This window comes from Rutidosis leptorrhynchoides, chromosome 2, assembly GCF_046630445.1.
Source record: "Rutidosis leptorrhynchoides isolate AG116_Rl617_1_P2 chromosome 2, CSIRO_AGI_Rlap_v1, whole genome shotgun sequence".
Classification (NCBI taxonomy): Eukaryota; Viridiplantae; Streptophyta; class Magnoliopsida; order Asterales; family Asteraceae; genus Rutidosis; species Rutidosis leptorrhynchoides.
In genome coordinates this window covers 659519229-659534717 of record NC_092334.1, presented here as the reverse complement: position 1 = coordinate 659534717, position 15489 = coordinate 659519229, and the positions used below count along the sequence as shown (strand labels likewise).

The window sequence follows — 15489 nt, the reverse complement described above, 5'->3', positions numbered from 1 at the left end:
TCATCCAAAACTTCATACCTACGAATTCTGGAACATTATTCGCTTGACTTGAAGGCGGGAAGAGAGAACGAAAGCATGAAGCTTCGAAATATAACGGAGAATATAAAGCCCGATAAAAACACATAAATTACAAACCATGTATATCAATAAGTACTGCAACGTAAAGACACGGGAGAACTAAAAACACTATAAAGCCAAGAGTATAGTAAAAGTGAATAGATTCCTCCGGCGGCAGATGAATAAGAAGAATGATAGATATGAAAGTTAGGAGTATATCAAGAATCAGGATTGGATGAAGCATTTTCACAATCTATTAAGAAGTATTAAACAAGGAAGAAGATTATAGGAGTGGTGAAAATAAATGAAACGGAAGAGGTCAATTTATAGCAAAATATCAGACATAGCAATCGAGGCAGATTACGCATATAATCAAAGGAAATCTTAATTCCCTTAAATTTTGAAGAATCAAATCTTATTTAGATTATGAAGATTTTCTATTCCTTAAATTCCGGAAATCAATCGTTACTACGTCAAGAGATAAGATGAATCTCTATTCTCCATTTCACTCTATTACGATAACTTCTCTCATACGCTTCGAGTAATCGAATTGTTTTATCCATATTATTCAACGGTGATAAAAATTCTATTTATCAACTCATATTCGTCATGAAAACATTTTTATTGTTAGCCATGATGACCTTACTCAAATTTCGGGACGAAATTTCTTTAACGGGGAGGTACTGTGATGACCCGGAAATTTCTGATCAAATTTAAACTTAATCTTTAACGTTTACGACACGATAAGCAAAGTCTATGAAGTTGAATCTCAAAATTTTAAACTATTCAAATACCCTTCGATTGTTCTCAACAATTCGCGAACAATTATATGTAAATAGATACATATATATATACTATAACTTGAAAACATAACAAAGTATTAAGAAAATGATACTGTGCATTAAACTTATTGGTTTGATTATCTGATTGATATATTTAACTACAGAATTAAAAGATTATGCCAAACGATTGAATTAAAAGATATTTATTAAGTCCCTTAAGAATTATAATATTATTACGAGTTTCTATTGTGAGGTCCACGTTGATTTGGGAAATCATTCATGTTTAATGGTATTCGGAATAAATGGTAAAGTGTTTGTTTAAATAACGTAATTTGGACACATACAATAATAAGGAATATTAACTGTTAGAATTAGATATATGAATAAATTGCGATATGTATTTTAAGACTTGTTTATAAATATTGAGAATAGATATTAACTTGGTTATGAAACGTTTGATAAATACTATTATATTAATAAATAACGAGACAATGATTTATAGAAGTAAATGACCAAAACACTCGAAAGATTAAGATATACTTTGAGTGGTATAGTTTTTTGATAATTTAAGACTATATTTTGACAAAGGTACGAATCACGAAATGTAAAGTGATAGTTTTCTAAGCATACGAAAATGCATTCGAGAAACCGAAACCGGGGCATAAGTCGAGTGACAACGTACGAGACATCGGAACGAAAATTTCAAGTCAACTATGCACGAGAATATAATATAATATATAATTAATTAATATAAATTATATATATTATACATTAATAAATAAATATGTCGACAAACAAGAAAACAAAAGTTTGTGAGCTGGATCAGAGGGCCATGCGATCGCATGGCCTTGATGCCCAAAAACCATGCGATCACATGGGGTTGGAAATCAGGCCACATCTATAAATTCAGTCGAATTCGTTCCAGTTTTGCACACATACATATTACACTCGTATATATATTTATATTATTATTATTATTATTATTATTATTATAATTATTATTATTAAGATTAATATTCTTATTATTATTAATCTTATTATTTTTAATTAGTAGTATTATACATAAAATACTACGACGAAGTCATGAGCGTGTCACTTTCAAAATGGGTTTTCAAGCGGATTGAGCTAAAGAAAATATGAGTTATAGCTATGGAGGTTATGGGTAATGTTCATGGGTATATTTGTGAATCAAACCTAGTATTTATCATCTCCGTTGCGTCTACGTACTTTCCTACAATATTGAATCTCAATATTGATACGTAAGCACTCATATTTTATCTTTTATATATTAATTGTGTATCCATGTCTAGTGCTCGAGTATATATATTTATACATGCTTGTATGCTAAATTTCGTCGTTAAACAGTTTATGATGAATCACGAATTAAATACATATATTACTGGTACAAGGTATATGATATGCATGTTTTTGGAAAGCTGGCGAAAAATCAATGACTTTTCATTTAGATATCGAATAGTTTCGATGAACGGATTAAAAGATATGATCAACTGAATTATGATTGACGTTAATTAAAATTGATTTTGAATCTGCAATTAAGATTTAAACAACTTGTTTACGAGATTGATAAATTGGATTTTTGAATATTACCAACTGAGTAACTGAATCCTTATATAAGGTACGTCTCATTTTGTTAAACAACTGTCAAAATTGACTTTTTAAAACGACTTTGGATAACTTTTGTATGTCGATCTCGAGCATTAGGATTGTGATACACTATAACCTGACCTAGCTTGATAGACATTTATTGACCAACATATGTTCTCTAGGTTGAGATCTACGATTATTTTATATTTTGAGTTTCGGTCACATTACGATGAACAACTTTATGTGCTGCTAAGGTGAGTTTTATTGCTCCCTTTTTAATTGCTTTTGTAATATATATTTTTGGGCTGAGAATACATGCAATTCATTTTAAACGCAATGGATACAAGTACATACTTAATTCTACACTGAGTTTGAACCGAAAATCCCTTAGCTTTGGTAACTAGTAGCTGCCAGTACATAGGATATAGACTGGTGGGCGCGAACAACAGTATATGGATCCATAGGGCTTGACATCCCCGTCTGAGCTAGAGCGCTAGCCTTTTAACGGACGTGTGTTATTTGAGTTTAGGACACGTTGGTTTGCGTGTATTAAAACGAATGGGGTATTGATCATTATAACGTTAAAGCTTAGTTACCAGGGTGCTCTGTTACGTAGAATCTATTGATAAACGTTTCTGGATGAAACAACTGAAATCTTGTGATCCACTTTTATATACAGATTACGCGAAACACTAAAACTATGAACTCACCAACCTTTGTGTTGACACTTGTTAGCATGTTTATTCTCAGGTTCCCTAGAAGTCTTCCGTTGTTTGCTTATATGTTAGACAAGCTATGTGCATGGAGTCGTACATGGAATATTTTTCAAGGAAACGTTGCATTCACCAAATCATCACCATGTATCTTATTTTGACTGCATTGTCAACAGAAGTACTATTGTAAACTATTATTTACGGTGATTGTCTATATGTAGAAATCATCAGATGTCGAAAACCTTTGATTTAAATATTCATTTATGGTGTTCCTTTTCAAAAGAATGCAATGTTTACAAAACGTATCATATAGAGGTCAAATACCTCGCAATGAAATCAATGAATAACGTATTGTCCATATGGATTTGGAGCGATCGTCACATTGAATCAAGTGGGAGCTATGGTATTGTCCTTAGATTGACCTCTTGATCCCATGTCGACTCATGGAATCGCATAGAATTTTGGGCTAGGCTATGTATGTGTGTGATGCATGATTGTGTTTTATATTCGCATTTATATATATATAATTGTTGATTATAGTATATGCTAAATGTATTTGATGGAAACTTTAAATAAAACATGTAACGAGTTTAAAGATTAAAATTGCTGATTTTAAGAGTTAAACTCTAAGAGTTTAAAATTGATGATTTTAAAACTCAAATAAAATATATGGTCGACATCTTTTAAAATTGTTCTAAAACGATACACGTTTTTGTATTTGTTATTTTTATATGCTATAAATTAGATAACAATTTAGACGCACAACATAATCGACATATACAATTGGTTAAAATGTTTTTTTAACTAATAGTGTAGCGAATCTTGTGTGCATGCATTATTCGTTTACACAAACTTTTTCAAAAACACCCGTCAAATTTAAGTCATGCCATCCAATGAGCTTGTAAACACTCCTCGTTATTTTTCTGATCTAGCGAGACTAGGTTGAATTATAGCCACGAGGTGGATTTTTCGATCTAGTGAGACTAGCGTAAATTTCCACTGTTTTCAAATTTGACGACTTAATCGTATTCACGGTGAGACTCGAGTTCGAGGCAAGGATGGGACAAACATGTCAGTAGATAATAGTGGTTCGTTGGACTACATATATCTCTAGGTCCCATAAAGATCTAAGAGTTGCACTTGTAATGCAATTGGTACCCGCTACCTACCAATAGACTCCATAACTGCTAGCTGATCAACAGATGTGGCTATGGAACCTCTATGTGGATCTTAGGCTCTCGTAAATTAATTGTTTTTAAAAATTTGAAAAACTTGGGTAGTTAATTTATTAAAGCACAATATCAAAAATACTAAATTGAAACTTATATATGTTGTAGATGTCAAATTATCAGAACGTAAACCAAAGCACACTTCCTTCTTTGTTGGAGAAGGATAAACTCAATGTTCAAACTTCCTAGACTGGCACTGCAACCTGAGAACTATTCTCAAGCATAAATGGAAGTTGAATAAAATTAGAACCCTTATCTGATCCTCCTATTTGCGCAGCTCCTGCTGCTCAGCAAAATGCTTTTCGGAAGTTGTTCGATGAGTAGGAGAAGTAGGATGAAAGGGTGAAAAAGAATAAGCCGAATACTTTGTTGAATGAAGTGACAAATCATTTGCCAGAAAAAATATTCCACCTTCCAATATGAAAAGCCCAACAAAAGACGCTGAATGTTTCCATTGTGAAAAGGTTGACAATTGGAGAAGGAAGTTGTCCTATCTACCAATCTGAGCTGAGAAAAGGCAATGCTGGTAAGACTAGCAAACTAAGGTATATTTCATATACAGTTATATACTTCTTCTAGTGATTCCTGGATCTTTATTAACCGGTTGTGACCTTCACACCTGTAACAATATGAAGGGAATGAGAAAAAAGTAATAGACTGAAGAAATGCACACTGGATATGCGCAGTGGGCAATGGGTATCAAGCTTTGGATAAAGCCATTGGTCACTATGAGCTTACTCTTTCAAGTTGTCTTATTGTTTTCTTAGAATAATGTTATTATGCTCCTAGTATTAGGAGCAATATAGTTTGAAAGATGTTGATTTTGAACTTGCATTTACGCACTTTAGTTTTTCAGTTTCTAAGGATAATATTTTTTTTATCTTAACCCCTACCATGTGATGGTGTTTTTGAAATTGATATACATGGTGTGATTTCAAATGATAAATTCTGTGTATACCTGTACCGCCAAACAATTCAAGCAAAACTTGAATAAAACCTATCTATGACATTGTCATCTTGGTCATATAAACAATGCATTTCAAAATTCCATTCTAATGGATTTTTGGTATCATCTAGCTATAAGTCATTTGATGTATGCGAGTCAGGTTAATATGGAAGATGACAAAGGCTCATTTCTCCGGTTTAGATGAAAGAGTTAAAAATATTTTAGGACTAATACATACTGATGTATGTGGTCCTTTTAGGACAATGTCTAGAAATGGTAAGTCTTACTTCGTTACAATTACTGATGGTTATAGTAGATATGGTCATGTTTTACTTGCTGAAACATAAACATGAAGTTTTTGAAATGTTCAAAAGTCTTCCAAAATGAAGTAAAGAGTCAGCTTGGAAAGACCATTAAATCACTTCACTCAGATGGAGAAAGTGAATATATGAGTCAAGAGTTTTGGACCACCTGTAGAATTGTGGGATTGTCTTACAATTCACTTGACCTTACACACCACAACACAATGGTGTGTTTGAGCAGAGGGATCGAACGTTACTTGATATGGTTTTGATCTATGATGAGTCTAACTACCCTATCACAGTCTTTTTGGGATATGAATTTGAGTCTGCTGCAGGCATACTCATTATGGTTCCAACCAAGAAGGTATAAAAGACAAAATATGATCTATGGCATGGTAAGAGTCCCAAGTTGTCTTATTTGAATGTCTGGGGTTGTGAAGCGTATGTGAAACATGACACTTCAAACAAATTAGAACTCAAAAGTATCAAATTGCACCTTGTGGGATACCCAAAGAAAATAATGGGTTACTACTTTTATTACCAATATGAAAATAACGTGTTTTCTACTCGGTCTACTGAGTTCTTTTAAAGAGATCTTCTCTTACAAGAATTTAGTGAGAGTAAAGTAGATCTTGAAGAAATTCAAGAACCATAAAGTAACATACCTTCTGTAAGCACTAGCTATCCACACGTTGAAACTAAGCACATTGTTGGTGAGGCAGAACGTGTTGCACCTGCACTTCATAGATCTAGTAGATGAGCTCTGTGTTTACATTAAATCTAGTGGGAGCAAAGTAGTCTTCTTGATCTTGTATGTTGATGACATACTGCTTACTGAAAATAACATTTCAACTTGCAAGATGTCAAGTCTTAGCTTGAAAAATGTTTTTCCATAAAGGATCTTGGAGAAGCTATTTATATACTTGGAATCATGATCTATATAAATAGATTCAAATGGCTTATTAGTTTGAATTAATGTACATATCTTATCTTGCAGAGATTTAGCATGCATTACTCCAACCTTAGAGCATTGCCTGTGCAAAAAGGCATAACCTTGAGCAAGTCTCAAGAGTCTTATCACACATGATGAGATAAGATGAATGAAATGTATCCCATATGCTTTGGCTATAAGATCCATTATGTATGCCATGTTATGTACTAAAATGTCTCGTTATATTTGAGTTTGACGAGTCATTATCAACAAAATCTAGGTTGAGAACATTGGATTGTTGTTAAAAATATTCTTAAGTATTTGCAGAGTACTAAAGATATGTTCTTGGTTTACGGTGGTTTGGAAGAAGAGTTGAGTATTAAATATTATACAGATGCTACTTTCCGAACTGATCGAGATGATTCTCGATCCCACTCAGGCTATGTCTTTGTCATGATGGATAAGATAGTTGATTGGAAGAGCTCAAAGCAGAGCACTGTTGCACAATCTACAACAAAATCAGAATACACTGCTGCCTGAGAAGCTGCTCAGGAAGCTGTCAGGATAAGAAGTTTGTTTCAAAACTCAGAGTAGTACCTAACATTTTATCTTCTATAAAAGGCGTAATGTGATATTTCGAGTGTTAATATACTTTCGAAAGAATTACATGTACACAAGGTTGGAGAACTCGGATCTCGGGGAGATCTCGTTTGGACGTTTTGTAGGAGATCCCGGCATCTCGGAAAAATCTCGGGGAGATCTCGGACGTTGACTTGTGTTGACTTTTTAGTTTCTTAATATAAATATATATAATATATGTATATTTATATAAATTTCTACGAGTTTTTATGATAAAATCTAAGAAATGAGCGAGAAATTATGAGAAAATCTGAGAAATTATGAAACAAATCCGAGAAATTACGAGAAGGTCCGAGAAATTGCGAGAAAGTCCTAGAAATGAGCGACATAATCCGAGAAATCGTGGTGTTGACCGAGATTTTACCCGTTGACCGAGAAATCTCAGCGAGATGTGAAAATATTCTCGCCTGACTTTTCAAACCGAGATCTCCCCGAGATCTCGCCGAGAAATTCCGAGATTTACAACACTGCATGTACATAAAAGTATCTGACACATTCTTTGAAAGTTTGACTACATTCGTGTCGTTGAGAGGAATGAAATTAGTAATCCTAAGGTTCATACAGGTGATATCGTGGCTGACCTGTTCACGAAGCCCTTGATACACAACAGGCATGATGATCATGCTAGTAATATTGGACTTCGTTATGCTACTGATCTTTTTCATCTGTAATTTAGTATTTGGATATTTCTGGAACATTAAGCGGTTTTATCTTAATGAATTGAGATACTCGGTATAGTTGTTTTCATTTATAACACTGTGTTCTATATTAGCATGTTTAATTCATGAATAATTGTTGATTATTCTAAATCTTCATAATCGATCATGTTATGGGAGTAACATGAATTAAGATTATTATGAAATTTAGTTTTATTCACTAATGGTGAATAGTTAACTAGTTGAGGCTAAAATTCATATGTATTCATTGATGATGAATATTGGAATGACCAAATCATGAGATGTCACTACATGGATCGTCGTCAATAGTGAATCTCATAATGGATATGTCTTTGTGTCCTTAGACCTGAGATGTATATGTTGGTTTTCGATTGTATGACATATTATACTTTGATATGGTCAAATGCTATCCTGAACAAGGTAGTTATAAAGGCCATCATTGGGTATGATGTGAAGTACATGACGAACGCATAATAGGATTTATTCCTCAATGTGAGAGTATGATACCACTGGGCCCCTCGATGAAAGTGAATGGATATTTACACGGTCGTGTCCAAGCTATATTGATTATTATTCAATTTTAACTTGGTGATCGCATTCAGTCTTTCAAGATCGAGAAACAGAATTAGTTGACAAATGAGAATGACTAGATCTATGTCTCATGTCAACTTGGTATCGGTAATAAAGGGACAATAGATACTCAATCATTAAATCATTTTTAATAATGATAGTTCGTTTAGCTGAAACAAACACTTGTATATTTTCGGGAGCATTGACGTGTTGCTAAACGCCAATATATGTCTGTATAGTTTTCTAGATGTTATGTCATGCACAAGTGGGAGTTTGTAAGTTTAGTGTGCACGTCATAACATAAATCTATACTACCGCTTATATACAGGCCTATGGGGTCACACACTTTAGCATTTAGACACCAATTATTATATATTGTGGATATATAATTATAACCTATAATTCTATTAAATATGATTTAATCAGATATAAAATGCTCAATGGGTCGCTGAACCACCAAATATTAAATGGGCTCATTTAAATTTAGTTTATGTTTTCTAATAATAATAAGTTACGGAATTAAAACAAGATGGGCTTTTCTTTTAGCTTATTGGACAAGAGAAACCGAAAAGGGATTACTCCCTTTGAGATGTTTTGACAGCAAAAAGAATATATATACATGATAATTGCTTTTTTATTTTCAAGAGGATTTTATAATTCAAATAAATGGTTCCTTTTGGTGTTCGGAAAAACAAGAAAATAAATAAAAGGTTGCCGCCATCTCTCGTTTTTAGTTACCTACGTCGAATCAAAATAAAACATATTTTTCTTTATTTTGTTTTATGAAACATCAAACAAAAGTTGTTGTCTTCTGCTTTTTGTTTCTTGAGGTGGAAGAAAAAATTAAAAGAATAAGGTTTTCAACCTTTTTGGTTAAAGTGGAGTCAACGAACAGAAGAGAAAGAAATAGTTTTTTTTAGTCTTTTACCTTTTGAGCATCAAATAATATGATATATTATTTTGAGTTGTGAGGACTAGTATCCTATTGGTGTTATTTGAGGTGCTGTGTGGATCACCATAGAGATATTCATACAATTTGAATATATGTTTCAACCTAGACGTGGACAACAGTTTCTACTGTTCTTAAATCGCTCGCTAAAGGTATATCCAAACTCTACTTTGTGATTTAATTAATTGACAGTTATTAATGGTGTAATTGGATCTTGTTGTGAACCGTTAATCGTGTGAAAGTTTATATTAAAATAAATGATGTTTATTTTAATGTTAATAAAAGATGTTTATTAATGAATGAAAATATATTAAATTTTATCGTTCCGCTGTGTTTATAAAATTTAAAAGTCCACACAATTTTCCAATAAATATATAATATTGAGATTTGTGATCGAAAAATGTGAACAGAAATTTAGTCAGAGTTTTGATCGGAGAAGATGACCAAAAAGATGACATGACAACAAATGTTGACACATGGAATATACAACTTAGCAAAGAATGTAAGTAACCAGAGGGGGGTGAATAGTTACTTAATGGTTTCTTAAAACTTTTTCAAAATCTTTAACAATTAAAACATAAGTTTTAAGTATGGAAGCGTTCGTGTTTGTTAATGCAAATTATCTTCATTAAGCCACACCAACACTATTCCTAGTTTACACTTGTCTTCACCTTGTACAAGCATCAATTTCCCAATGGAAATATGAACAACTTCGTAACACACCTTTAAGGAAGAATGATCATTAGATAATATGATGTTCCTATCACAAGATCAAATCTCCTAAATGAATCACTCATAGTTCTTCAATAGATCACACCAACTTGATCTTTTTCACACTTATAAATAATCAAGCTTACTTAGATCAAACTTTTCGTCACCTTGGACAAGCATTAAATCCCAATGGAGTTAATCAACTTCCTAGATCCCTTTAAGGAAGTTGAATCACTAAGTAAGATGATGTTTTCTATCATAAGAACTATTTAACTTCCTTGACCCTTGAAGGAAGTGTCTCACAAAGTAAACTTAAAGATATAAATGATAAATATAAATTTTACATTATGATTTTACTAATTAAGTACAATCTCTCTTGCTCATGATCTCTAAGTATATGTAGATAAAGCTGATAATGCTAAAAATGAACACATATTTCATAGCATTATCCCTCAAGAAAGACAAGCTTTTAGTTGCAATTGTTCTATTTACAAATGATATTCGTTTAAATAATAAAAGGTGAAGACAAAAGACAGATTCGACGAATTGAAGACGCAAACGACCAAAAAGCTCAAAAGTACAAAGTATAATCAAAATGGTTCAAATTATTGATGAGAAACGTCTCAAAATTACAAGAGTACAAGACGCGAAACGTAAAATACAAAATATTAAATTGTACGCAAGGACGTTCGAAAATCCGAAACCGAGACATGAACCAACTATCAACGCGTGACGCAACGGAGCTAAAATTACAAGTCAACGGAGTACAAGAATATAATATAATATATATATAATTATATTTAATTATATATATTATATTATATAATAAATAAATAAGCAGCCCACGTTTTTAAAGACTTTTGAGCTCTCCCAGCTGGCCATGCGATCGCATGGCCTGGAAGAACAAAAACCATGCGATCGCATGGCCCTGAAATCCAGGCGACACCCTATAAATTTCGCAGTTTTGGTTGATCTTTTACCATATATCCATCTCTCTATCTATAAACGTATATATATATATATATATATTTTAATTTTAATTTTAAATTCTAATAATAACGGTATGTTAGCGAATGTTGTAAGGGTATAAGTCGAAATTCTGTCTGTGTAACGCTACGCTATTTTTAATCACTGTAAGTTATGGTTAATGTTATTTTTAAATTAATGTCTCGTAGCTAAGTTATTATTATGCTTATTTAATGCCGAAGTAATCGTGATGTCGGACTAAATATTAAAATTGGGTAATTGGGCTTTGTACCATAATTGGGGTTTGGACAAAAGAACGACACTTGTGGAAATTAGACTATGGGCTATTAATAGGTTTTATATTAACTAAATGATACCTCGTTAATTTAATATATAGACTTATAATTTGACGTATTTATATATAACCACATACGCTTGACTGGGTACGGTGGGCGGGATATCTATAAATACCAATAATTGTTCATTTTATCGGACACGGAACTGGATTAATAGTTAATAGACTTGTTGAAATAGGGGTGGATTACATTCAAGGGTAATTGGTGTAATTGTTAACAAAGTAGTAAAACTTTGGTTTACACGCAGTCGATAACCTGGTGTATTCATTAAACAAAGTATTAAGACCTTGTTACAATTCGAATCCCCAATTAGTTGGAATATTTGACTTCGGGAATAAGAATAATTTGACGAAGACTTTCGCACTTTATGATTATGACTGATGGACTATTATGGACAAATCCGTATGGACATATCGAATAATTCAGGACAAAGGACAATTAATCCATGGGAATAAACTAAAAACAACACGTCAAACATCATGATTACGGAAGTTTAAATAAGCATAACTCCTTTATTTTCATATTTAATTGCACTTCTAATTATCGCACTTTTATTTATTGTCTTTGTATTTAATTGCACTTTTAATTATCGTACTCTTTAATTATCGCAATTTTAATTTATCGCACTTTTATTTATCGCAATTTCATTATCGTTATTTACTTTACGCTTTAAATTAAGTTGTATTTATTTTTAATATTTAACATTAGGTTTTAACTGCGACTAAAGTTTTAAAATCGACAAACCGGTCATTAAACGGTAAAAACTCCCTTTTTATAATAATAATATTACTTATATATATATTTGTATTTTTATAAGTTAAAACTAATATAGCGTTAAGCTTGTTTAATTTTCCCTGTGGAACGAACCGGACTTACTAAAAACTACACTACTGTACGATTAAGTACACTGCCTATAAGTGTTGTAGCAAGGTTTAGGTATATCCATTCTATAAATAAATAAATATCTTGTGTAAAATTGTATCGTATTTAATAGTATTTCCTTGTAAAATTAATACTATTTCCTAGTACACCTCGCACACATCAAGTATTTTTGGCACCGCTGCCGGGGACTTTCTTGCATAAACGCCGGAAGCGTAACGCTATATATATAAAAAAATTATTTATTTTTAGTTTACTTTTATAAAAATACGCTTTTGTAAAAATACGTTTTAAATATTCAAAAATATAAAAAGAAAAATAAAAATTATATATTTTTAATAGTTTGTTAAATATATAAGTTTTATAAATTTTCTCTATTTCTATTTTTATTTTGTAAAAATATAAGTTTTATTTAATTTATATAAATATATTATATTATATAAATATATAAATCAGAAAAAAAAGAAAAGAAAAAAAAACATTCGGCCCGATCACTGTAGCAGCCCATATCCAGGCCTGGTACCCGAGTCCATGCGATCGCATGGAAAACCAACTAACACCTCATGCGATCGCATGAGGTGAGTTGACAGGTCTGGTAACCTCAGCCGCCAGTTTAGGGTTAATAATTATTATTATTATTTAATTTAAACCCTAATTAGGGTTAGATTAATTAATTAGTTAATTTAGTTTTTATTTAATTTGTATTTTAAGTTTAATTAATTTAATTAAATTACAAAATTAATAGTTTTATTAAATAAATAATATAAAAATAATATTTTTATAAAAATTGTACTTTTTACAACTTTAAGTATATTTTTATATTTTATTTCTTTTTATTCGTTTTAGCGTAATATTTGTATTTTTCGCTCGTATTTAGTTTTAAGATATAGTTTTTGCCATAATTATTTTTACTTCTAGATTTTTAGGCTTTGCCGTAAAATCCCTTAAGTGCTTTTTCTTTAGACTAAGATTTAGGTGCTTTAGAATTTTTGCGACGCCGTTTTTAATATTTAAGTACTTTTTAAGTTATTGCCGTTTTGGGATATAATATTTCTCTAAGCTTTAATATCTTTATACGTAAATTTTAATTCTTAGTTTTTAGTTCCTTTTTAAGTTTCGACGCGCTACGTTCTTTTTATTTTTCGACCTTTTATTTTTCGACGTTTTTCGATGCGCTCTTTTTCTTTCTTATTTCTCGACGCTCTAGTTTTTAGGACATAGATTTTTTTTCTATTTCTTCTCTAAAATTTCAAAACGAAAAATTATTTTAAGTGGTTAAATTGATAGACATCAAAATTTTCTGGTTCGTAGTAATAGTTGGATTTGTACGTGGACCTGGTTATTGGAGCCAAACAGTACTCAATTATATTGAGACCAAACGAATCCTGCCCCTCTGCTGCATATTTTGGCTATTCGAAACGTAGGCAAAATCAGAAAAGTCTATTAATTTGATAACTTATATAATTTTTCTTATTTTTATAACTAATAGGATATTCAGTGAATGCACCGAGCAAAACGTTCACCACCTTTTGTACGTTCACCACCTGTAACTCGATCAAGACATCTAGCAAATATTGTCGCCGTTGATTTTTCTTTAGAATCGTCATCCAGTCGACCAAGTACTCCAATTCAAATTTTCGATAATCCATTTTTTGAACCCGACCTCACAATTGAGAATCCGGAGAATATTCAGGGACAATTCATAGATCCTGAACCATTAATCTTCCCTCCGGAACCACCAATCATTCAAACATAGATTATAGAGGAACCAACCATTAAATCAGAATCCTCTAGTGATTCAGATTCAACAAATTCAATCATGGAAAATCTGGAACCTCTAAGTATGGAAGACCGAATGCGAGCTAAACGCACTGGCCAAGGTCACGCAATTACTCAACCTGACATTAATGCGCCAGATTATGAAATCAAAGGACAAATCCTACACATGGTAACTAATCAATGCCAATTTAGTGGTGCGCCGAAGGAAGATCCAAATGAACATCTTCGTACATTTAATAGGATCTACACTCTATTTAAAATAAGAGAAGTGGAGGATGAACAGATATATCTCATGTTATTTCCCTGGACTTTAAAGGGAGAAGCCAAAGATTGGTTGGAATCGTTACCTGAAGGGGCGATTGATACATGGGATGTTTTAGTTGAAAATTTTCTTAAACAATTCTTTCCTGCATCTAAAGCCGTGAGACTTCAAGGAGAAATTGTTACGTTCACACAAAAGCCAAATGAAACTTTATATGAAGCATGGACAAGATTTGGAAAGTTATTGAGAGGATGTCCGCAACATGGTTTAGACATCTGTCAAATAGTACAAATATTCTACCAAGGATGCGACATCACTACAAGAAAAGACATCGATATAGTAGCTGGTGGTTCTATTATGAAGAAAACCGCAACTGATGCTTACAAAATTATTGATAACACTGCTTCCCACTCACATGAGTGGTACCAAGAAAAAGATATCGTTAGATCATCTAAAGCAGCTAGAGCCGATTCTAGCCATGACTTAGATTCCATTTTCGCAAAGATAGATGCTGTCGAGAGACGAATGGAAAAGATGACTAAGGATATTCACTCAATACGAATTAGTTGTGAGCAGTGTGGAGGACCACATTTGACAAAAGATTGTCTCAGTATTGAATTAACAATGGAACAAAGAGAGAATGTTTCATACATAAACCAAAGGCCTGGAAATAATTATCAGAATAATTATCAACCGCCAAGACCGATCTACAATCAAAACCAGAATTATAACCGAAATATTCCATACAACAACCAACAAGGTCCCAGTAATCAACAAGTATCCAATAATACTTATAATCAGCAAAGACCTAATTTTCAAAATAAACCACCACAAATCGATGATAAAAAGCCAAATTTAGAAGACATGATGTCAAAGCTAGTTGATTCTCAAACACAGTTTTTAACATCTCATAAATAAATCAATGAACAAAATGCTCAAGCATTTAGAAATCAACAAGCTTCTATTCAAAATCTGGAACAAGAAGTAAGCAACCTAACAAGGTTAATAGGTGAAAAAAAATCGGGAAGTCTACCTAGTGATACAAATGCTAACCCCCGAAATGAAACAACTAAAGCCATTACTACAAGAAGTGGTATTACACTTAAACCACCTGAAATACCTGTAATTTCTGATGA

At 32.2% G+C, this 15489-nt stretch overlaps 1 protein-coding gene and 1 non-coding gene across 2 annotated transcripts in view; both read right to left on the bottom strand.

Moving 5' to 3' along the window:
* Nucleotides 1–15489, bottom strand: part of LOC139890196 (uncharacterized) — a 50486-nt gene that overhangs the window by 18024 nt on the left and 16973 nt on the right. The window lies entirely within an intron of this gene.
* Nucleotides 14516–14622, bottom strand: LOC139894942 (small nucleolar RNA R71). The gene has a single exon (XR_011775416.1). It is a non-coding gene; the product is annotated as a small nucleolar RNA R71 (small nucleolar RNA).